This window comes from Sapajus apella, unplaced genomic scaffold (assembly GCF_009761245.1).
Source record: "Sapajus apella isolate SASKATOON/1434 unplaced genomic scaffold, GSC_monkey_1.0 scaffold9, whole genome shotgun sequence".
NCBI lineage: Eukaryota > Metazoa > Chordata > Mammalia > Primates > Cebidae > Sapajus > Sapajus apella.
In genome coordinates, this window is record NW_022436949.1 from 42,671,207 (window position 1) to 42,694,047 (window position 22,841).

Sequence of the window (22,841 nt, forward strand, 5' to 3'; positions counted from 1 at the left end):
CTGGAAAATCTTTATGTTAAACAATTAAGGAATCTCGTTTATGTGATAGATGTTCTTCAGCATATTTTTGGTAGCAGCACAAAAAAAGCTTCAGTTCCATTTATGATAGAAAGGTAGCGTTGCCTTGGTGAATGAGAGACGTATTGCTTTAAGTAAAAATGGGTCGTTTCTCAGCCCTACAGTGTCAACGGGAATTTTAAGCATTGCAAAACAGAAACTTCACAGACAAGTGTTACAATGCTTAAGTTTGAAGTTTAACCCTGTTTCCAGGGACTGGCTGTATTGCTCTAAAATTTCAGATATATTTAAAATCCTCAAAGACTTGGTCATTTGCTCAGTGATTCTCAACCTTTCTGTGCTCCCCCAGTTCTCAGTGCACCCGTCGGTTGTGAGTCAGCCCACATCCCTGCGTTTAGCCTGACGTTAGGAAATGAGGGATTGCACAGACACAATGACTGCCACGCAATGCCAAGCTGAGCAGGGCAGGCAGCAACAGCATGTCAAGGACACTGTGTCAAGGACACTGTCTTAGACTGGCCAGGCAAATGAAAGATTTGGAGAAATCCCATCTGTCCCCAAATAAACTTTTACATAACAAATGGTGCCAAGATACTGGGGCGTGGGAAAGTCTGTCAAACAGGATCTGTCTGAGCATTCAAGGAAATGGGATTCTTAGGAAATACCATGAGTTCACCCAGCTCCCGCCATCAACTTCTTTTTCCAGCTTTGTCTGGAAATTAGTAATTGAGAGTGAAGCCCGCCACCTCTGGGCCTCTGCCGTTGTATATTGTGAATCCATTGGCTGTGTGTGAGCAGGAGCAGATGGAACCAACAAGTACCATGAGGCAAACAAGAACAAAGGAGAAACATACAGAGTAAGAAATTGAGGAGGCTCTGTGACATGAAATAGCTTGCCCATAATTCTCATGGCTAGTTGGGGCATATCTGGGATTACATCCATAGGTATGACTCTCAAGCAATTGTAAGTATCTAATATGGCATAATATGAAGACTAACTCTGCTTCCTATCTCAGAGTGACAACGTCTCATTGCCACACTCCTTGGCTTAATCTTAATTAAGACTTCCAGCTCTCTCTCCCACTCCCAGTCCACTCTGTCTTTCTCCACTCTTGTTTCTAGCTGCTCATCTAAGCTTTCCAGCCACTTCGTCACTAGCTCACCATACGTCCCCAGCTTGTCTGGGGACTGCTGTGCCCCAAAATGTGAACACACACAGCCCTACTTCTCCCTTATCTCCCTCATTCCTCCAAACACTGACTGCAATCACATAGTCAGGTCATGAAGGCACCATACTTACTCTGAAGGGTTTAGCATATCAGTGCTTCACACAAAACAGAAGGTCAACAAAAATAATGTTAACAAATGTAGGTATGATGGAAAGACACTATGTATATGTTTGACAACTTATAATTGGGTGTCAGACTTCACTGGCTTGACAGTTCATTTGCTGCTTCCTGCTGCAGGGAATGTCCGTAATGATCTTTGTCCTCTACTGGTCTCAGCTGGCTACCGTGTAGCTGATCTCTCCAGACACCTTTCTCTCTATTTACCACCTCTCTTCTCTGAGTTCAGCCTTCCTCAAATTCTCCTTCTTTGTTGAGCTCCTAAGAGAAAACAGAAATTTCTTATTATTTAATTTGTAGAATAATTTTGCTTTTTTGTCTCTATCTTCCCACTTTACCCTTGGGCCCCGTATGTTATCACCAAAAATGTCACTCACATATTTTCCCTTAAAAATAAAAAAAGTTAAAGTCTCTAAAATGTGTAAACAAGAACAGAAGGAGCATTTAAAATTACAATGTTTTATGGCTTTACATATATTAGATTAAAATCTCATAATAATTGTATTAACATTTCCTTGAATGGTTACTGAAAACAGTTTAAGTAATTTTTTATAGGGAGTTTTTTTCCTTGGGGTATATCCCACTGGGATTACACAATCATTTAAGTTTTTTTTTTTAAGTCACGTAGAATAACTTTTCTCTGTGTGGTTTTGTCACCAAATGGATAAATGGGTAGGGTCGTTTATGTAATTTTACTTTCAATTCTAACTAATTCCTTTTTAATTTATTTAAATTTTTTTTTTAGAAAGGAAGAAAAAGAATATAAAAAAAAAAGAAAAAGAATAAAGGAAAGGAAGAAAGAGGAAGAGGAAGAGGGAGAGAGAACAGGGATGTTGCTTTATTGCCCGGGCTAGAATGCAGTCTAAAACTGGGTATGCCTGTAATTGTGTTTAATAATAGAGACATTAAAAAAAAATGAGGGAAGAAAATAATTAACAAGCAGCCAACCAATATTTCATTTAAACCTGTAAATACGTGTGATGTAGTACTAATAAGAGTGTATATTTTGTGTATTTAAAGTGGAGAGTTCTATGAATGTTAATTAAGTCTACTTGTTCCAGATCTGAGTTCAAGTCCTGGATATCGATGTTAACATTCTGTCTCATTGATCTATCTAATATTGATGTTAAAGTCTCCCGCTATTATTGTGTAAGGGTCCAAGTCTCTTTGTAAGTCTTATATATCTGGGTATTTCTGTATTGGGTGCATATATGTTTAGGATCTTTAGCTCTTCTTGTTACATTGATCCTTTTATCTTTATGTAATATCTTTCTTTGCTTCTTTTGATCTTTGTTGCTTTGAAATCTATTTTATCAGCAAAAATTGCAACTCCTGCTTTCTATTTATTTATTTTAGCTCTCCATTTGGTTGGTAAATTTTTCACCATCCCTTTGAGTCTTTATGTATCCTTGCATGTGAGATGGACAAGCAAGCACTCAGAGATTTCATCACCACCAGGCCTGCTTTACAAGAGCTTCTGAAAGGACCACTACAAATAGAAAGGAACAACCAGTATCAGCCTTTCTAAAAAATACCAAAAAAATAAAGAACATCAACATATTTAAGAAATTGCATCAACTAGTGGGCAAAACAGCCAGCTAACATTAAATGACAGTATCAAACACACATATATTGTTATTAATTCTAAATTTAAATCGACTAAATCCCCCAATCCAAAGACACAGACAGGCAAAAAAAGCCAAGACCCATTGGTATGCTACATCCAGATCCATCTCACATGCAAGGATACATAAAATTATTTAAATTTTTAATAGACTATTTACAAACTTCCTAAGTAAAATCTACAATGTGTGGTATGCATCCTTTGTCTCCTCTTGTTCCTCTCAAATCAAACTGGACCTGACATTCATAATGGTCTTTGCAAAATGCAGATCCTGTGACCCTTCCCCCTTCCTGCTTGCAAACATTCACTCACTGCCCCAAACACCTTAACATGGTCAACTGCACTGTGTGTGAGCAAGCCAACCCTTATATCCCTCTCTAGCTCATTCTCCATCCTTACTCTTGATGCTCCAAATAAAACTGAATTCACTCAGAGACTTGAAAGTATCAGGCCTTTCTTTTGCTGGCATTCTTGCCAATTTCTCTCCCTTTGTCTGAAGCACTTCCACTGCTCACATACTGTGTGGTTTTACCCCTATTATTTCTTTTGTTCAGGCATATGGTTGTGGCTAATCTACCTCATGGAACCGGAACCACCCCTTCTTGAATGCCCAAGCTCTCTGCCTCACACTGGGAGAAGACCCTCTCCACATACAAAGAACCTTTGGAATAATCCAGGAAATATGTCATTTGAGCAACAAATGTACAGTTGTCAGCCTGTCCTCCATGTTGCCAGCTATACCTGCTCTAGGAGGATACTCTGTGGATCAGGGTTCTCTTCCATGCACCCATGACACTCCACATACATGACATTCAACACATTACCCTATACATGTCTCCTAATATGTCTTCATCCTGCACTGAAATGTACACTTTGCAAGGAGAGAGACGTCTATTTGATTCACCATTTTAACTCCAGAGAGAAAAACTTGTCTGACTCCAGGGCCTCCAGCACCCCATACAGTTTCTTTGTGAGTAGCTAAGTGCTTTTCTGCATTCTACACATTGCATGGTCATACACAGCAGCCCTGCCTGGCATATAGTATTTTCCCATTAAAAATATGTCGAATTAATTAATCCTCGATTTTGACATGTACTTCCTAATAGCTTTATTGCTGATCCTCTTTTTCTTTTTAAATTTTATTTTCGGTGTTTTGAGCATTCTTTAAATTTCTCTGAAGATTGCACTACCATTTTTCAAAACAAAGAAGTTGAGGCTTGCAGTGTAACTTGATTTCACAAGCCACACACCCCAACCCTCTGCACCAAGATGCCCACCTGATCCCCCACCATGACATGCACTTTTTATTTGAAAGCTGGCTTCTCCTATTCTCAGTTCTTTGAAGGAATACTGGGTGGTATAGGAGAGGATGCAGCTGGAACTATTACTGTTTGTTCTGCAGAGACAGCAGGCCCTGTACTATGTCTGTTTCAAAGCTTGGAAGAATTTGGAAGCAGAAAGTTCACAATCGCTACTGTGCGGTTTTACCCTCATTATTCCTTTTGTACACGCACATGGTTGCAGCTAATCTGCCTTGTGAAACCCACCCCTTCTCCTTGAATGCCCAAGCGGTCTGCCTCACATTGCGAGAAAACCTTCTCCACATAAAGAGAACCTTCAGTATAATCAAGGAAATACTTCATTTGAGCACCAACCTTCCTTTCCTCCACATTGTTGAGAAAATTGTCAAAACACTACTTTTGTTACAATTAAGGTTCTTCAAAATACAAATATATTCATGGAGAATGCTTCCTCCCACGTTCCGTCACAGCAGAGCTGCGTGCTACAGTGAGAGCCTGATGGGCCCCTCACGGCCTGCATTCTAAAGACAGGGCAGCTACTCTGCCAGCCCCTTGCTGGGCCCTTTTTAGGTCCTCTCTAAAAGACTTCAAATCTGGAAAGATTGCACTGATAAAGTATTTGCAGAACTGTGCTTTTTGTTTTCCTGCTTAAAGAACAGGGAGAACACATGTAAGTGTTACAGGAGGAGGATCTGGACACAGATCTATCTCCTCTTCAAGCATTCTTTCCAAGTCTCCTTGTATTGCTTCCTGAAATATTTATACGAGTAAATACCCGACTTATCATAAGGAAAGTCTGGGATGACATAGTCAAACACATTAATCTACAAAAGAAGATACAGGCTTGCAATGGTTACTGAGGTGGCCAACTGCCTGTTCAACATTTAGATCTGTTAACAGCGGTAAGTATACACTAGTAAAATAGTTTTTTTTTCTTTCGCTTCAAGAACTGGGCAAATACATGATCATGGAAATAATTATCTAAAGGGAAGACTTAAAGATTTGTGTTGGGAAAGACTAAAGGTGACTCACAAGTACCTAAACCAGGGGCAGAGCTCTTAGGGTGTCCAAAAAATTCACTTATTTTTTTCCTTCTGCACTTACCAGTTTTACAACTTCACTTTTGAAAGCATTTAACATGATTTACCTAAAATTATTTTTCTATTAGTTTTATATGATTCTATCTTTCCATAGGCTTATTTTTTATCTTTTTAAATGAATATTCATTTTTAATTAACAAATCATGTTTGCCTCACTAGAGTGTAAGCTCTGTGGGGAAATACCTTTCCCCACTGTATTCTCAGCAACAAATACATAGCAGAAAATCAATAAATATTTGTCAAATAAATAACTTTTCAGAACTACCCACTATAAGTAATAACATCATTAAAATAGAAAGTGCTTACTGGTCTGGTATTCTGTGATTGATACATTCTGAGGGTTTTACTTGGGTTCTTTCATGCAGTGCTCACAAAACTCTACAAGATAGGGATAGTTATTATTATAGTTTAACCAGATGAGAAAATATAGGAACAGAGAAAAACAGGTGTGACACAAGTCATGGATAGGAACCAACAGACTACTTTGTAAAGAAAGGCAATTTAACTCCAGGATCAGTTAAGCCATTGCCCTCTACTGCCTTTGAGGCCAGAGACACAAGGAAGGAAAGTAATTAATATAACCAAAAAAAAGTGGAGTCTCTCCCAGGGTTTGATTATGTCTACAAGGGTAGCCCTCACTGTACAGATTCCAATATATGGGAATTTCAGTCATCATGGTTTAGTTGAATAGTGTCAGTGCCCGAAAAACTTGAGGTTTTTTTGTTTCTTGTTTTTTTTTGAGGCAGTCTCACTCTGTCCCCCAGGCTGGAGTACAGTGGCCTGATCTCAGATCACTGCAATCTCCACCTCCTGGGTTCAAGAGATTGTCCTGCCTCAGCCTCCCGAGTAACTGGGATTACAGGCCTCTGCTACCATGTCTGGCTAATTTTTGTATTTTTAATAGAGACGGGGTTCCACCATGTTGGCCAGGCTGGTCTTGCATTCCTGACCTCAAGTGATCCATCTGCCTTGGCCTCCCAAAGTACTGGAATTACAGGTGTGAGTCACCACGCCCAGCCAACAATTTAAATTTTCCTTCCCATGGTAGATTGACTGTGAATAATGACATGAAGTACAAATTTTGCTGCAAGCTCATCACTTCTTAAATCACTTTGTAAATAACAGATGTACATCATGATCAGTATCCAACCTGATCACTTCTTGCTTAGTGTACTGGTGGTCCATCACTGTTGCATTTGTTGTTTGTTCAGTTTCCACAGACAACAAAACATGTAGTTGTGTTGCCTTTTTGTCTCCCAGCGATAGACCCATGTGACATTTTATAAAGATAGGCAATTGAGAGAGGGAATTGTCCAAAAAAGCTGTCCAAAAAAAAAAAAAAAAAAAGAAAAAAGAAAGAAAATTGATAGCATTGGATGTGAAATTCAACTCAGCATAAATAAATGGAGTCACAGAGGAATAGCTGGCCGTAGGGATGTTGATGCTGCTGCCATTGAGAGACTCAGTATGCAGCCAGAGGAACTTAGTGACAGTGAGCTTAACAGCCTAAATGACAAAAATAGTTGTGAAGAAAAGAATGAAGATGTCTTAAAGGAAGTGAAGCTGGTAAGAAGATAACTTCACATTAAAGGAGTTCTCAGAGATAACTGCAAGACATTGAAGACACAAAAAATACAATGGTGCAAGCTGATCCAAATTTAGAAAGGAGTATGACAATTAGATAAAACACTGAAAAGATACTGGCTCCGTGTTGTAAGTTTTATGATGAGAAGAAGGTAGGCACTGCCTACTCTTTCTTTTTTTAATGGAAATTAACTTTTATGTCTATAACACACAAAAGGTATAAGTAGGACTTATATAAAACCAATAACCTGTACACACAAACAGAAATTATGTGAAATTAGGTTATTGCTATATCTCTTTAAACCAGAGGGAGGAGGAGAAACAGGATGAGATCCCGGAGCTTCTGTGTTCAATGAAGGTAGCTTGCCAGGCAGTGCGCCAAGGCTACAGTGCCAAGGGGAGTGGGGAGTTGGGGGAGGGGATGTGATAACGAGTTGTAAGGCTTCCGGGCACAGCTGTGAGGGAGGCACTTGAGGGGAAGTATGCCTGAGATGTAAACAGTCTTGTCCACACTCAGCAGGTGGGATTTGTTAGTGGGGGCAAACCAAGGGTCTCCATAGTTCCCAGCTGGCCCTCCTTAACATGCTTATCTCATGTGGTGCAGGAGTAGGCAGGGATAAGACGTCAGTCCACAGCAGGGAAATCATCAGGAGCAGCCGCCACAGGTGCCTCTCCCAAGGCTGGCAAACAGTTACGCACACAAGGGCTGTGACTGACCGGTGCTGACGGCAGAGCTCACAGAACTCCTGTGTTCTCAAGGTTTAGATACATTCTGGGAAGGGCGAACTGGTCTATGAGTCACATAGTACACGGAGGGGTGCCGATAATCCAAAAAATTTAGCAAAACACCTTTCGCGTCCATGATGCAGGCTTGAGGGAGCCAAGAAGAAAGTCCAAAGCTCTGCCACATAGACCTTGAGGGCTCGTGTCCACCGGTTAATCCTCTCCAAAGCCTCCCCTGCCACCTGTCGGTGCTTTGTTTTTGTTTTTTGGGTGGTTTGTTGTTTTATTGTGTTGCGTTTTGTTGTTGTCGTTGCTCTTCTGTCGCCCAGGCTGGAGTGCAGCGGCACGATCTCCGCTCACTGCAACCTCGGCCTCCCGCGTTCCAGCGATTCTCGTGCCTCAGCCCCGTGGGCTGCTGGGCGCGCGCTCCCGAGCCGGTAAATTGTTCTGTTTTTGCAGAGCCGGGATTTCGCCATGCTGGCCAGGCTGGTCTCGGCCCGGATCCACCCCGCTCTGCCTCCCAAACTGCTGGGATTACAGGCGTGAGGCCCCGCACCCGGACCATAGTCCTGCCATCTTGGGAGCAAGCTGTCGTGGTGATTTCGTGGCTGGAACGGGATCCGCTCATGATTCACCGTCATTCCGGGAATGATCACAGACGTTTTCCTAGGACCTTCAGACCCCACTACGCCTGTTTCACAGGAGACCATAGCCAGCTATTGCCGTGTGTGGGCCTTCCCTCCAGACTCTGCCCTTGATGGGGCAGACGCCGCAGTCACAGGCTGCAAACTTGGTTCCCCTGGGGTTGGATCTAAGTTGGTCAATATAATTTTCTCCATGAGATAAATAAGCGGGGTCAGTGGAGATAAGGCGGTTGGATGTTTTGCTCTTTTTCTGCTTTCTAGCTGCAAGAAGAAATGTCTTTTTTCTTCTTTTTCTAAGTACATACAGTAAGTGGGGCAAAGGCCCCAATCTATTCCTTTTTTTATTCCTGATTGTACGACATCTTATTGTGACCACTTTGATGGGCAGGACTAAAAAGACCTCCAAGCCCTCCACCTCTCCCAGTCGGTTATGTGGCCGTTGGGCTGCAAAACCGAAACCGGAAGCAAAGTCCTCTTCACGTCTCCCAGCTCTTTATGTGCTGGGTTGGGCAGCAGCACCGGAACCGGAAGGAAAGTTCTCCAGGCCCTCCACTTCTCCTAGCTCGTTATGGGCCGGTTGGGCAGCAGCACCGGAACCGGAAGCAGCTGCATCTGTGGTCGAGTGCTGGCTGGATACCGAATTAGGTCTTTGTTTCTGAACATGTAGTCTGGGATCTTATTTTCTTTCCTTCTTCTTTCTCACTGTCAGCCTCCTCATCAAAGTTCAGACTGAGATATTATTGTTTTTGGAGACTCTTCTGAAGATCTGGCTTGGAAGCAGTATCCAAGCTGTTTTTCCCACCAAGACTTCCTTCAGTATTTCCTTCCAAAACAGGGGAGCTGAATGAAAGAACATGAACTTTGGTTTCCAGATCTTTATTATCTGGCTCCAGGGCAGCCCGAACATCAATGCCATGAAGACAACATGGCTGTGGGGCGTATGAGAGTCCACCAAAGAGTCAACTCCTCTTTGGTCCTTGACTTCACCCAGCGTAGTATGGCTTCCGGATTTGGCTGCACCACGGATGGCTGAAGGAGCTTTTTTCTCTGCTGTTTCTTGAGCAATGCTCTGATTATCCAGCGCCACCTGTTAAATTTTCTTCATCTCATCGTGAAAGGCACTGACTCCGCTGGTACCAGGCCGGCAGCACCACTTGTCCATGCCTGCCACCAAGTAAGTGGCAACCACGTCCTCACTCCTGACTGCTCATGGCTCTAAACTACTTTTGAGAGCTTGTGTGGAGAGTCTAGCAGGGGAGCACAACTACTCCTATACCTGTGAGCGAAGGCTGGACTTCTTCTATCGGGGATGGACGTCTTCTTCCACCCAGCTCGCAGCTTCAGGAGGGACGCATATGGAACGGTGAGAGAAGAAGGGGACGCACGCCTAGCCAGCCAGGTTAGCTGAATCAATCCTGGTGATCAATGGGGTAACAGACGTCTCAGCCAGATCGCCCTCACATCCTAAAGTGTCCTCAATAATTTTTTTACAAATTAATAGAATGCTTTCATCCTCAGTGTTTCTGTTTTCAATTATAGTATACTAAATATTAATTTTATGATTTTTATCATTTTCTGTACATTTACAATACTTGACAATAAAAGTAATGTTTTCACAATTTTTTTTAATTTACAGAAAAATAATTTTCACATTGATTATTAAAACTATTTTGCATGGTTTCAGCTTACATCTGCAAAGTAGGGACAGCTAGTATTCAAAGAACTTCATGAGTAAATAGTGAACGTGTTTGAATTATGAATCACAAGTTTAGATGGTTCAAAGTATTGCTATATTCTTGCAATATATATCAAGGGAAAGGCTTTAAGGCTCTTTAGCTAGCTTACGAGTCCCATGGGAAAAGCTGATTCCATGAGAACAGGAAGATGCCAAGAGAAAAAGGCTAGCTTTTGAGAAGCAAGAACCTGAATTACATATTGGCTTATCAATTCTATACTCAAGCTCTCATTCAGTAGCTGAAGCTTTTACCTCATCTGTAAAATTTAGAGTAATACAAATTTTGCAGGATAGTTCTGTGTATGAGAAAAATATGCATGCATGTGTATACATGTGATGGGGCAGAGAGCACTTCCAAAGGCAGCCTGCTGTGTGGATGATCGTGGACATCCCCATGCAGGTCATAGCCAGCTCTGCATGGTAGGTCAAAAGTTGGGGCTATCTATGTGGCATCTTGGATTTTCTAATAAAAACATTAGATATTCCAGAAAAGATTTGCAAACTCTGCAGTATCTTTTCACATGTACTTGTTTCTCTGATTCTGCATTCACAGACAACATACCGTAGCTTCTCTGTTTCTCTTTTTGTTTGAGTACAGTACAAAGAGAATCAAATTTTAATAACTATTATTATGTGTTTACATGTAATGAAGCTATTTCCATGTTCGCACAGATGGTCTCAAATAACAGAACATTATTACAGCCAGTTCTCATAAATGTGGAGCTTCTCTACTAGTTTCTTTGATCTCTATCAATAAAATATTGTCATTTTGATATTCATTTTTGTAATAAATTTTATACTATGCTGGAAATTTGCTGGAATTGTAAGTTGCTTGTGTTTCCTTTGTAGGGGAGTCAGAAGAAAGGTTTTCACATTGAGCATGCTCCTGCCTGGAGTTTGCATAAACACATTTAGGTAGATGGTTTGTTAGCGGGGAGCTGAAAGAGAGCTGAGGGATGCCAGAGTTGTCCTTAGAAAGAGTCTTGGCGCCTGCTTGTCTCTCCAGCTTAAGTCTTATTACTTCTCCACATATTTTACTCTAAAACATCCTAAGTTAGGGGTCTATTTTCCTGAAGCTCATCTTCTTTCTCATCTCTGTACCTTAAAGCAATGTAATACTATGAAAAAGAGATGTGATAGACTCAACTAAGGTAGTGCCAGAGTGGATGGAGAGCAGGTCTGATTAGGAGAGAGGTTAAAGAAACAGATTCAAGTGCCCCAAATCCCCATGTAAATTCCTCACCCACATAAGAACACCTTTTGATATCTACCCCTGAGTGCAACTGCCTATCATTTTCTCCCACCAGCCATAGGAACCATGCACTTTAGACACCCCCTATCTCCTGCCATTTGCCACTTGTTCTATATTCACCTCTATCTGGTCTGTTTGCCTGATATATTTTTCTCCCCAATTTTGCCTCCTTTATTTTGTGGAGAAAACGTTGCTTTATCTGACTCTGGTGGACTATTTGTGCCCCACCCCTACAAATTCATATGTTAAAGACTAATACTCAGTGTGATAGTATTTGAGAGTGGAGACTTTAGGAGGTAATTGTGTCATGAGAATGGAGCCCTTGTGAATGGGATTAGCATCCTTATTTAAGACACAGAAGAGATGATCTCCCTCTTGACTATGCGAGGATACAGCAAGAAGGCGACCATCTACAAACCAGGAGGAGAGCGCTCACCAGACACAGGATCTGCTGGCACCCTGATCTTGGAAGTCCTGGCCTCCAAAATTGTGAAAAATATAATTTGTTGTTTAACCTACACAGTATATATACATTTATTATAGCAGCCCAAATGGACTAAGACACTGACCTCCCCTGGTAGAATTAACCACTTTGCCAGTTGTTCAAAAAGCCCCTTAAGTATACTTCTGCTAAGATATAATATGTACAAAATATAACATATATATATTATTTTGTTGTTGGCATCAAAGTTCCTGTTAGGGAAATAACTATTTTTATTTAAGAAAATATACTGAAAAACAGAAGTTAACAAAATGTGAGGCCTCAAAGGGATGAGTTAGCAGGAACACAGAGATAGATTAAAGAAGTGCGTCTCCAGAAAGGGAGTATGAAGCTGGGAGAAGACAGAGGAGAGAGAAGTTGGTGATGAGCTGCAGATATATAAAGAACATGGTGGAAATTACCAGAAAGTAGAAGTTGCCAGAATCGTTGAGAGACTTAAGAAGAGAGAAATCTAATATTCAGCTTAAGGTCTTCTCCCATATGGTGATGAGACACAATTCTCTCATGCCATTACTCCAAATTATCCCCAGTAAAAGTCTGCTTCCCATGGTGGCATCGAGAGTAGAACTCTGGGATATAAAAGAGAAAGATCTGTAGCCTCTGTTTCAGTTGCCATCAAGACAAAAAGGGATCAGGATCAAAGAAAACATATATAAAAAGAATTCTGAAGACAGAGGGTCACCAGAGTCAACAAGGGAATTTAGAAAAGGAAATCCCATCCTTCCTTCATTCCAGATCCCTGCCTCTACTCACCATTGTGAACCATGTACAATGCCAGTAATTTCCCCACCTGTAAATTTAGAGAGATAAACTAGATGGTTCCTCAGGCCCCTTCTGCTTTAATATTCTATGAATCTATAAAGCGTTGTATCAAACTAGGGGAAAACAAGAAAAGTTGTGTCCTATTGTAGTAGATTGTTTGGTGATATGATTAACTTGCTTAGGCACAGGAGATGATACAAATAATGACACTCATTTAACACCTAAGAAAAAAAAAAAAGAAAAAAATTAAGAGAAGTATTCTCATGGCACCCAAAAATGGCTTGTTTAGATTATTCTTGCAGCTTTGTAACATCTGTTCTAAAAATTATGATGTGTTTTGAAATTACTACTTGAGCGTATATACAATGTGTGTCAGACATTTATTTAATTATGTTCTTTAAAAAAAAAAACAGTTCCAGTATTCGTTGGATACAAACATGCTGATATAAACAAAAATCAACTTCCCATTCTCTCCAAACCTGGCAATTTAAAAATAGTTAACACCAAGTTAACATTAACTTAAACTGTCAGTTTAACATTAACTTAAACTGTCAAGTAACAATTAATGATAAAGGATTGGTCCTTCCCTTGATTAAAATGCAATTATGTGGAAGGAAAATATTAAATTATTTCTGTTTATCCACCAGCAATTATCTGACTGTGTTTAAGTAACTCCAGTACAAAAAGCTACTATTTGGAAGGAATACGTGTGTTGTTTGGGTCTACTCACATAAATGATGGTGAGTCTGTCTGTTTTGCAGTGGAGAGACTAATGCAAGGAGGTAGGGGAAACTGTTGTAATTTCTAAAATGAGCAGATATTGATGTAACTAAGTCAATTTTCCATCAGTCATATATTAACTGGATGCATACAGAACCAGTGGTGTACTGTGCAGAGTTCTGACCTGGATTCGAATTCTGACTCCAATGCTTATTGTTTGTATGATCTTAGTTACTATCTGTGCTTCAGTTTATTTCTGTGAGATATATATACACACACACATATATGTATTATATATATATATATATATGTATAATACATATAACACACAACTATGTATTACGTAGGTGTGTATTAATTTTGTTAGAAAATTTGCCAAAAGAAGGGATTTAGAGAAGGTATGAATTATGTAAGAAATAAGCAAGTGTTTCTTTGTTATAATATTGGAAGAAAATTAAGGGATTTAAAGGCAATACAATGTAATTGTAGAATGGATATAGGCACCTGGGGAAACAGAAGGGACCTGTTTGCATTTATTACCGACTATATTACAGACATTGGAATAGACCCATTACCTGTGGCAACTCATACAAACTGTCTAACCTTCTAAGAAGTTATTATATCCATCTTACAAGTATAGGAATTAAGGGCTCAGGGATGCCAACTTAATTATCTAAGAACACGGAGCTGGTAAATGGGTAAGTCATGATCAGACTCAAGTCTTTAGACAATAACTTTATGGTCTTTGCACCACTGTGTGGCACTTCAGACCTGGTAAGGCATGTAGCTTATAGCCACTAATACTAGATATCTAAAGCAGAATTTCTTAAACTTTTGCGTCTCAGGACTATTTGACACTCATAAAAAAGTATTTAAGACTTAGAAGAGCTTTGGTTAATGTGACTAATAGCTATCACTGCATGGCATTATAGAAATTAAAACAGAAAAAATTTAAATTATTTAAAAATGAGATTTATAAACCCATTGCACAGTGGCACAAATAATGTCTATTTATAAAAAATAAGACTTATCAAAGCAATAAATACTAGTAAGAAGAGTGGCATTGTTTTATAGTTTTTGCAGACTTCCTTAATGTTCGGCTTAACAGAGGACAGATGGGCTCTAATTTAGTAGTTTAAATATGTTGTTTTGTTTGAAATACATGGAAATAAAAGGAGTATTGTAGGAGTCATTTCAGATATTTTTTGACCTTCCTCTCTGATATAACACCAAAACTCAACAACTAATCTTTCTAATGTTTCTTAAAGATTAGTTGTAATGTGGAATATCTGAAACAACTTTTCATGTATTTTACATTAAAATTTTTGCCTATCTTCACTTGAAATAGATTTTTACCCTTGTTTGATTTTTGATTCTTATGTATCAGTCATTTGGAATCTATTGGTTTAACAGCTTCCTAATACTGACATATTTTATTATTCAATGCCAAAAAATGACATTTGCTAATATTACCACAAATCTGATCAGAACAGCCTTTAAAAATTGGGACGCTGTCAAACTCATGAGACAGATACAAATTTTCCATAATTCTAGTTTTCACATGGAAGCTTGAACTTCATCACTGGAAACAAATATTGTTAGTTTGTGTTCCTTGAAATGACAGGTGCATTTTGTTGATTTTCCAAAACTTGGCCAAATGAAGAAGTCTGAAAAGCACTGTTTGTCTATTAGTTATTCTTTCAAAAAAATGTTTCATGAAAAAAGCATCTAGTTCAGCTTGCAACTTAAAAAATTTCCTGAGGTGCTTTGGCACAAGACAGCTATGGATTGAAGAATACAGAACTGCTTTAAACATACTCCCCATTTTGTCACACACAACCTTCAAGCATGTTCATTTCAGAATCTAGATGTTTTAAAAATAACAAATGTTACTGCTTCATTAGGAATATTTTGAGTGAGATTGAAATATTCCTTTTTTGCTGCAAGTATGTGGAGGTGAAGAATGTGATGACTATTAGCACAGTTTGGTGCCACTATCTTGCTTTGTGCTATAGGACCAGCAGTTAAACCCACCATTACATTTGCATAAGCAGGGTAAATGACAAACAGTGAGAACAAAACACAGTTTAGTAGTATTACAAAAATAGCTTTGACATCCTGGATCCCTTAAAAGAACTCAGAACACCTTCAGAGATAGGCAGACCATACTTTGAGAGCTAGGGTCTAAAGGATTATCTTAATGATTAAATAATTTAAAAAATGTCAAGCTGATAATCAGATAAATTTGCTAAGCAAAAGCCTTAAATGTGTATGATTTGATTAAATAGAAAACCTATGTGTTACAGCATTTAATTTTTGCAGGGAGTACAAGAATAGGCAAATTATGTCAATGCACACAGAGCCACACAAATTCTCCCTCAATCTTTTTTTGGTTTAGGAGTTTCTTTAGGTTTGATCAAAGTCATTGAATTTTTAATTAAAATTCTTTTTTTTTTTTCGAGATGGAGTTTTGCTCTGTCTCCCAAGCTAGATTGCAGTGGTATGATCTCAACTAACTGCAACCTCTTCCTCCCAGATTGAAGTGATTCTCATGCCTCAGCCTCCAAGCAGGTGGGGCTACAGGCATGTGCCTTTGCGCCTGGCTCTTTTTTTTTTTTTTTTTTTTTTTTAGTAGACACAGTGTTTTACCACATTGGCCAGGATGGTCTCAAACTCCTGACCTCAAGTGATTTGCCTGCCTCAGCCTCTCAAAGTGCTGGGATTACAGGTGTGAGCCACCGTGCCTGGCCTATGTTCTATTTTAAAATGATTAATGTGAAAAAAAACTTACTTTCAAAGAAAGATCCAACACTTCATCACATCAGCCTTGTTAAAGTTTCTGAACTTCTTGGCGAAAATAAATTTTATACAATTCTTCAGTATAAGGAAAGGTCTAGAAAAGGAAGGAAAATGAGAATGAAAAAGAGATAATAAAGGAGGAGATGACCTGTTGAGTAGGTGACACCAGTGGCTGAACTTGTCTTCTTTGCATTACACCAAACAACCCCTTCCAGGTGACAGGAATCTGCAAAATTGTGGAGGATTCTCTTTTAACAGGGTGTATTAGTAAGTTCTCTTATTGCTATAAAGAAATACCTAAGACAGGGTAATTTATAAAGCGAAGAGGTTTAATTGGCTCACAGTTCCACAGGCTATACAGGAAGCATGGCAGCATCAGCTTGGATTTTGGGGAGGCCTCAGGAACCTTATGATCATGGCAGAAGGCAAAGGGGAGGCAGTACCTCATGTGACTGGAGCAGGAGGAAGAAAGAGAGGGAGGAGGCGCTGCAAACCAGATCTCATGACAACTTACTATTGTGATGACGGCATGAACAGAATGGTGTTAAACAATGAGAAGTCACCCCGATGATCCAATCACCTCCCACCAGGCCTCACCTCTAACACTGGGGATATAGTGTAACATGAGACACAGATCCAAACCATATCACCTGCATTTCCATTTAATATTGTCATAAGTAGATTTGTTTTCTTAAAATTAAATATTTGAGGTACTACTGCATATTTTTAAATACACAATCTGTTGATAATGTGTAGAGAAAACAAGAAGACAGCATCAATTTAATGCTCACCATACATGAGGCAAACTTCTTAACCTGCATAGGGATCCAACTCAGCTGGTCTGGAACACCTGAACTACATGGGCTTACAGATTTCTACATTTTACTCACACAACAATAAGTACTAGAAAAAAATGCAAACACAGCATTTTTATTGTTTACAAAAGCAGCTCAACCAATGGTTAAAAGTGTAGCACCTGAAACAGACTTGCTTGAGTTCAGCTCCACTTCCACCACTTATTATACATGTGACCTTGGGTGAGTCCCCTAATCTCCCTGTGGTTCAATTTAGTTCCTTCTATAAAATGGACACCAAGATAATAATTTCTAATTCATAGAAATTGTATGTTGGTTTTCTAACATGCAGTCTTTAATAGACATTACATTTTTGGGGTTAATTGTTATAAGGGTTAAATGAGTTAATAAATGGAAAGTGCTAACAACCAAGAACTACAAGGAGTTTGTTCTCCTTGTCATCATCATCATAATTATTACTATCATCATTATTACATGGTTTAACAGATTCTCTCACTTACTTCTAAATAAAATGTCCCCACGGTAGTACACACCAAGCCAAGTATAGAATGAAGCACACAAATTGCTTTTTAGGAGGAAACTTAGTCCTTGTGAATTCTGCTTACTTGAGATCCTTCTGGCATCCAAGGGAATTTTATGTGAGTTTTCAGGGAATTCTTTGATCTGTTGCTGAGGATAAGAGTTCCATTCAAAAGCTTCTAATTGCACTTCATCCATGTTACTACTCTCAAAGACAGCCATAACAGCAGTTTCCATGTTAAAATTTTTTTCCACGTACACTCAATGAGAATGGGATATCTCCTTTGGTTCATTTTTCATTTTTATTTGTTTTTCTAATCTTCCACAAGTTCCACTTAACCAAATAACTCAAAAGATTTTCTTTTTTACTCTTTTTTTCACAATTTCTCTCCTGACTTTCATTCTTCCTGCAGATTTGAAACTAATGATTGCCAGTTGGAATACACAAAAACTTCCCTAAGCATCTCCTCTTCAGCCCACGTACTCAGCTCCATTCTTTACTAGGCAGGTGCACCCTCAGGATAGGTTATTTTTTTCTTTGTGTATCAATGCTTATTTGAATTAGCTTGTAACTCACAGGGCTCTTGATTATATGGAGATACTTTGTACTTCAGCAGACATAGGGGGAACGTTGTTGGTGAGGGAAGTTGTAGCATGATCTAGAAATTCCTTTTTGTCATGAAGCAGGACCCTAAAGCATTTCTTTCATTCTGGAGAGAAAGACACACAGATATACAAGATGAACATCACCACCAATAACAACCACCTCCATCAATGCAAACAAGAGCCAGAAATCAACGAGTTGAAGGATTAACTAGCCACACAGTCATTATCTTATATCCCAGCAAGCCCAGGGAAAATTAGGATGCCTAACACAGGATCCTGCTTTTCCCAAATAAAATTTCCACAATATATCCCACCATCTCTTTTGGTTTAGGGCTCCCTTAGAATATTTTCTAGGCACTGCAAATTAGAAAGGTGTTGGTTTTCTAACATGTAGTCTTTAATAGACATTACATTTCTTTGGGTTAATTGAATTATATGGCAGGTTAGGAACTGCACCTCATTGGTGAAAAAAATATGTACATTTACTAATTTTGCCAGTTTGGTTTATATTCCTTGGAAGACTCATATTTTGTAGAAAGATATTGTATAAATATAAACAACCTATCCTCATGTTGCCTTTCTCAGAAATGAATATATTTGGCTAAGAAGGCATTTCGAGCTTTCTGTTCTTTCAGGCACTTTTATTTCTAATAAGGTTCTCTGCCCTCTAGTGGTTGTTTTGTTTCTGGCATTGGAGTCAAGGTAATGTACAATTAGGAAGCATAATTTTGCCTAAGGATTTTAAAAGGAGTGGTTGTGTTCTCAATTTAACATTTAAAATGGTTTCTGGAGGGCCATGAGGATGCCAGGGGATTCTAGGATGACTCCGCCTCATGTTGCACAAAGACAGGTACAAATTTCTACTTTATTTTTCTTTTTCTTTTTCTTTTTTTTTTTTTTGAGACGGAGTTTCGCTCTTGTTACCCAGGCTGGAGTGCAATGGCACGATCTCGGCTCACCGCAGCCTCCGCCTCCTGGGTTCAGGCAATTCTCCTGCCTCAGCCTCCTGAGTAGCTGGGATTACAGGCACGCGCCACCATGCCCAGCTAATTTTTTGTATTTTTAGTAGAGACGGGGTTTCACCATGTTGACCAGGATGGTCTCGATCTCTTGACCTCGTGATCCACCCGCCTCGGCCTCCCAAAGTGCTGGGATTACAGACTTGAGCCACCGCGCCCGGCCTCTACTTTATTTTTCAACCTATTTCTCTGTGCTGGGGGGGATCTGTCTCATTTAGGCTACATATTATAGTCTATTATAATAATTCATTATTTCCATTTGCAAGTTAACAAAGAAGAGTTTATGTATGGCCTTAAATTCTGGCTGCTGGATAAAAGGTTTGAAATTCACTCTTATGAAAAATGATAAATGAGTCCTGTCAACTTTGAAGGCCATAGGGTAGATCCATATGGTGTTTGTGGGGCCCATCTTCCTATTTTCAAGTCCAAGGAACTCTTTGGGAATCTGGTCATACTCATGCTTGGGCTTTGAAAAAACCAAGGTGATTTGGAAAATGTTTTCTGAGATGTAACAGCTGCGGCTGCATGATCAGAGGCAGATTTATTTTGGCACAGCTGCCAGGCCCTCATTGAGCCTTCTGTGAATTTTAATTCCTAGTAATTATTGGAAGTGACACAAAGTCTTATTAATTAACCCCTTTGACACAAACAGAAGGTGTGCTTCCTTCAGAGGACTGGGGGGTGAGTTGGAAAAGAGGTCATGGTGTGGCACTCTCACCCCCTTATTCACCAACCCACAGAAGATTAAGATGATCAGGTGGATTGGTTTGGAACTGCTATTTCATATTAATCTAAGAAGCTAGGTTATCCAATAATTGTATGATGATGGGGGAAAGAAATAATTCTACAGAGGAAACTAGGATCAAGAAGAGGGATCAAGTGTTGGAGAATATATCCAGTGCAGTTACAGCATGACTTCAAATCACCTTTTCTACAATTATGTCATATTCTCAAAAGATTATTGTTTTAAAATATTTATATTGTGAAATAAATTATGTGTGTGTATGTGTGTGTGTAGTTTAAAAGAATAATGAGAAAACAAATACCCTTGTACCCACTACCTGTATGAGGTAACGCCAAACTGTTTTCCAAATTGTTGTGTAACTGTTCCTTCCTAACAGCACTGGAAAAAGAGTTCACTACACCACACCACCTTACCAATACTTCATATTATCCAGCTTTTAAACATGTGCCAACCTTATAGATATGAAATGGCAGTTCTCTGTAGCTCAGTGTTTCATGTCCCTGAATTCTAATGAGTTTAAGCAACTTTTCCTGTATCTATCAATATATTTTTACCTATAGTTTCTACTGAACCATTTGTCTTTTTATTCATTTGTAAGAGTCCTTTATATCTTCTGGATATGTAAGGTCAGGGGTTTATATTGCAAACATCTTCTCCTGGTCTGAAGGTTGTCTTTTTGCTCTCCTTGTGGTATATTTTGATGAACAGAAGTTCTTAATGCTTTATTTATGTAGTTGAATTTATCAATAATTTATTTGTGGTTTATGTTGTCTGTCATTTATTTTAAAAATTCTTTTCTTCCCCAGATTCTTAAAATAGTGTCCTATGTCATCTAAAGTGTTACTGCACTCTTTTGTATCTGTGGTAAAGAAGGCTAACTGTCCACCAAGTGTTTGTGCCTCTTCTCTTTAGAAGGTAGAATCATCAGGGAGAAGTTGCCCAGTCAGTGATTAGTTAACCCTTGGTTGCATCTAGATGGGATCATGTTACTAGTTCTTGTTAATGGAATATGAGTAGACGTAATGTAGTGCGTATATAAGAAGGGCATCAATTCTCTCCTTCCCCATCCACAAAGATGCAAATACTCTAGGATCTTAGGATCCAATGAAGCCACAAGTGGAAGGAACATAGAGCCTTGAATGACAATGTGTAGGTAAATAGCCTACTACTATAGACTGACTGTTTCTGTTCCTCTGAAATTTGTATTTTAAAGCCTAACTGTCAGTATGATGGTATTAGGAAGTGGAGCCTTTGGAAAGTGATTAGGCCATCCCTGTTGAATGGGATTAGTGCCCTGATAAAATGAGATCCCAGAAAGAACAGCAAAAAGATAACTTTCTATGAACTAAGAAGCAGGTCCTCACCAGAACTCAACCATATTGGCACCCTGATCCCAGACTTCCAGTCTCTAGAACTGTGAGAAGTAAATTTCTGTTATTCATAAGCTACCCAGTCCATGGTAGTTTGTTGCAGCAGCCTGACCTAAGACACCTGCCAACCAGGAACACCCATATTCAGCAGACACTTGAGCAAAAAAAGGATTTCTATTGTGTTGACGCTAAATTTTTGGCTATTTATTTCATCACGTAGCATTATTACCCTAACCAATGTAGAAATTGGTATCTAGAATTGGAAAGCTACCTTAACAAATTCTAAAATATGTGGCATTGACATCGTGGATGGTAATAGAAAGCAAGGAAAAAGATCAAGCAAGACAGAAATATGGAGAGGTCTGTTATGCAGTAGCATAAAATGGTGTCTGCTATAATTTTAAAAGCAGACCAAATGCCTCATAGATACGTAGCTCTGAGGAGGTAATTGGAAAGAGCTAAAAATGTGAGTGTGTGTTGGTTTCTACTCACTCTTATCTCAGGTATAAAAAGAAAAAGATGAGTCTAAGCAAGAAGTCGTTGTTGCCGTGAGAGCAGAGATGGAAAGGAGTGGAGAAAGTCCAGAAATTTGGAGATTCAAGGATTAGCAAAGCTATTTCTGCACCCTAAACCATGATTTTAAAATTAGACTGAAAAAATAACTTAGAGCAACAAAGACTCATTAGGAATTCTCAGTTACACGAAGGATTAGGCCTTGTGGCAAAGATCAAATTAAGATTGTTTCTGTCCAACTCAAGGCTATTGTATGAGATGGTCTCAAGGTACCTGCCATTACATTGACAAGAAAGGCAATGGTAGGTTATAGGGAGCAAAAAGCAAAGACCTAAATCAGATTGAGAATTATGTCTAAGGAAGAATGAATGTGGTTATTCATACATGGGATTTACTGGAATCAAATAGATGAGAAGTTTACCGTGTCTGTGAGAATTATATTGTTGAATAAATTGCAACCTGGCTTTTAAAAGCCTGTGACTATAAAATAGCCCTCATGCCTCCAAACCTGCCCCAGCAAGAAGCTGGCAGAGAAGATCCAGCCCTCTCAAGAAGGGCAGACCCCTCAAAGCTCATTTCAGATGGGGTCTTAGGCAGCAGGGCTCTCCACATGTGATCCCCAGCCCAGCAGCACCAGAATCACCCAGGAGAATGTTAGAAATGCATATTACCCAGACTCACTAATGAGAAACTTTATGGATGGGGCCCACCCATGTGGGCTGTAAGCCCTCCAGGTGATTCTGATGCTTGCTAAAGCTTGAAACTGTCTTAGAGGAGAAAAAATAAAAAGAATCTCCGGGGATAGTGGAGAAGTGTGGAGAATTCCTAGAGACTTGAGTCTCATCAAGTAACGTCCCCTGTGGCCAGGGAACAGTCTTCCTAATGCCTACATGGCAGGATTTTGAAATTTGTTTGACTATTGGCTCCTATTTTTTAATTTTCTTCCTGAAGGATTATTTTATATTTTAGTTATCTTTAATCTGCTTTGTCTTTATGTTTTGAGGCTGGGGACAGTAGCCACATATATTGTCTTTTAGTCCCTAAATAGCCATATCATAAATGTCTACAACTGGATCAATGGAGAGAACAGAGAACAGTGGTTGCCACTGGAACAGAAAAAGAGGGTGATTAAAAGGAAGCCTCT

General features: G+C 39.3%; 1 long non-coding RNA gene across 1 annotated transcript in view; it reads right to left on the reverse strand.

Moving 5' to 3' along the window:
* Positions 1-951: 951 nt before the first annotated feature.
* LOC116551371 overlaps positions 952-22,841 on the reverse strand; it is a 41,329-nt gene continuing 19,439 nt past the window's right edge. Inside the window, exons 2-3 of the long non-coding RNA XR_004268883.1 lie at positions 16,103-16,204; positions 952-1,622 (exon numbers count right to left, since the gene is read on the reverse strand). This is a non-coding gene — a long non-coding RNA (uncharacterized LOC116551371). The remainder of the gene's footprint in view (positions 1,623-16,102; positions 16,205-22,841) is intronic.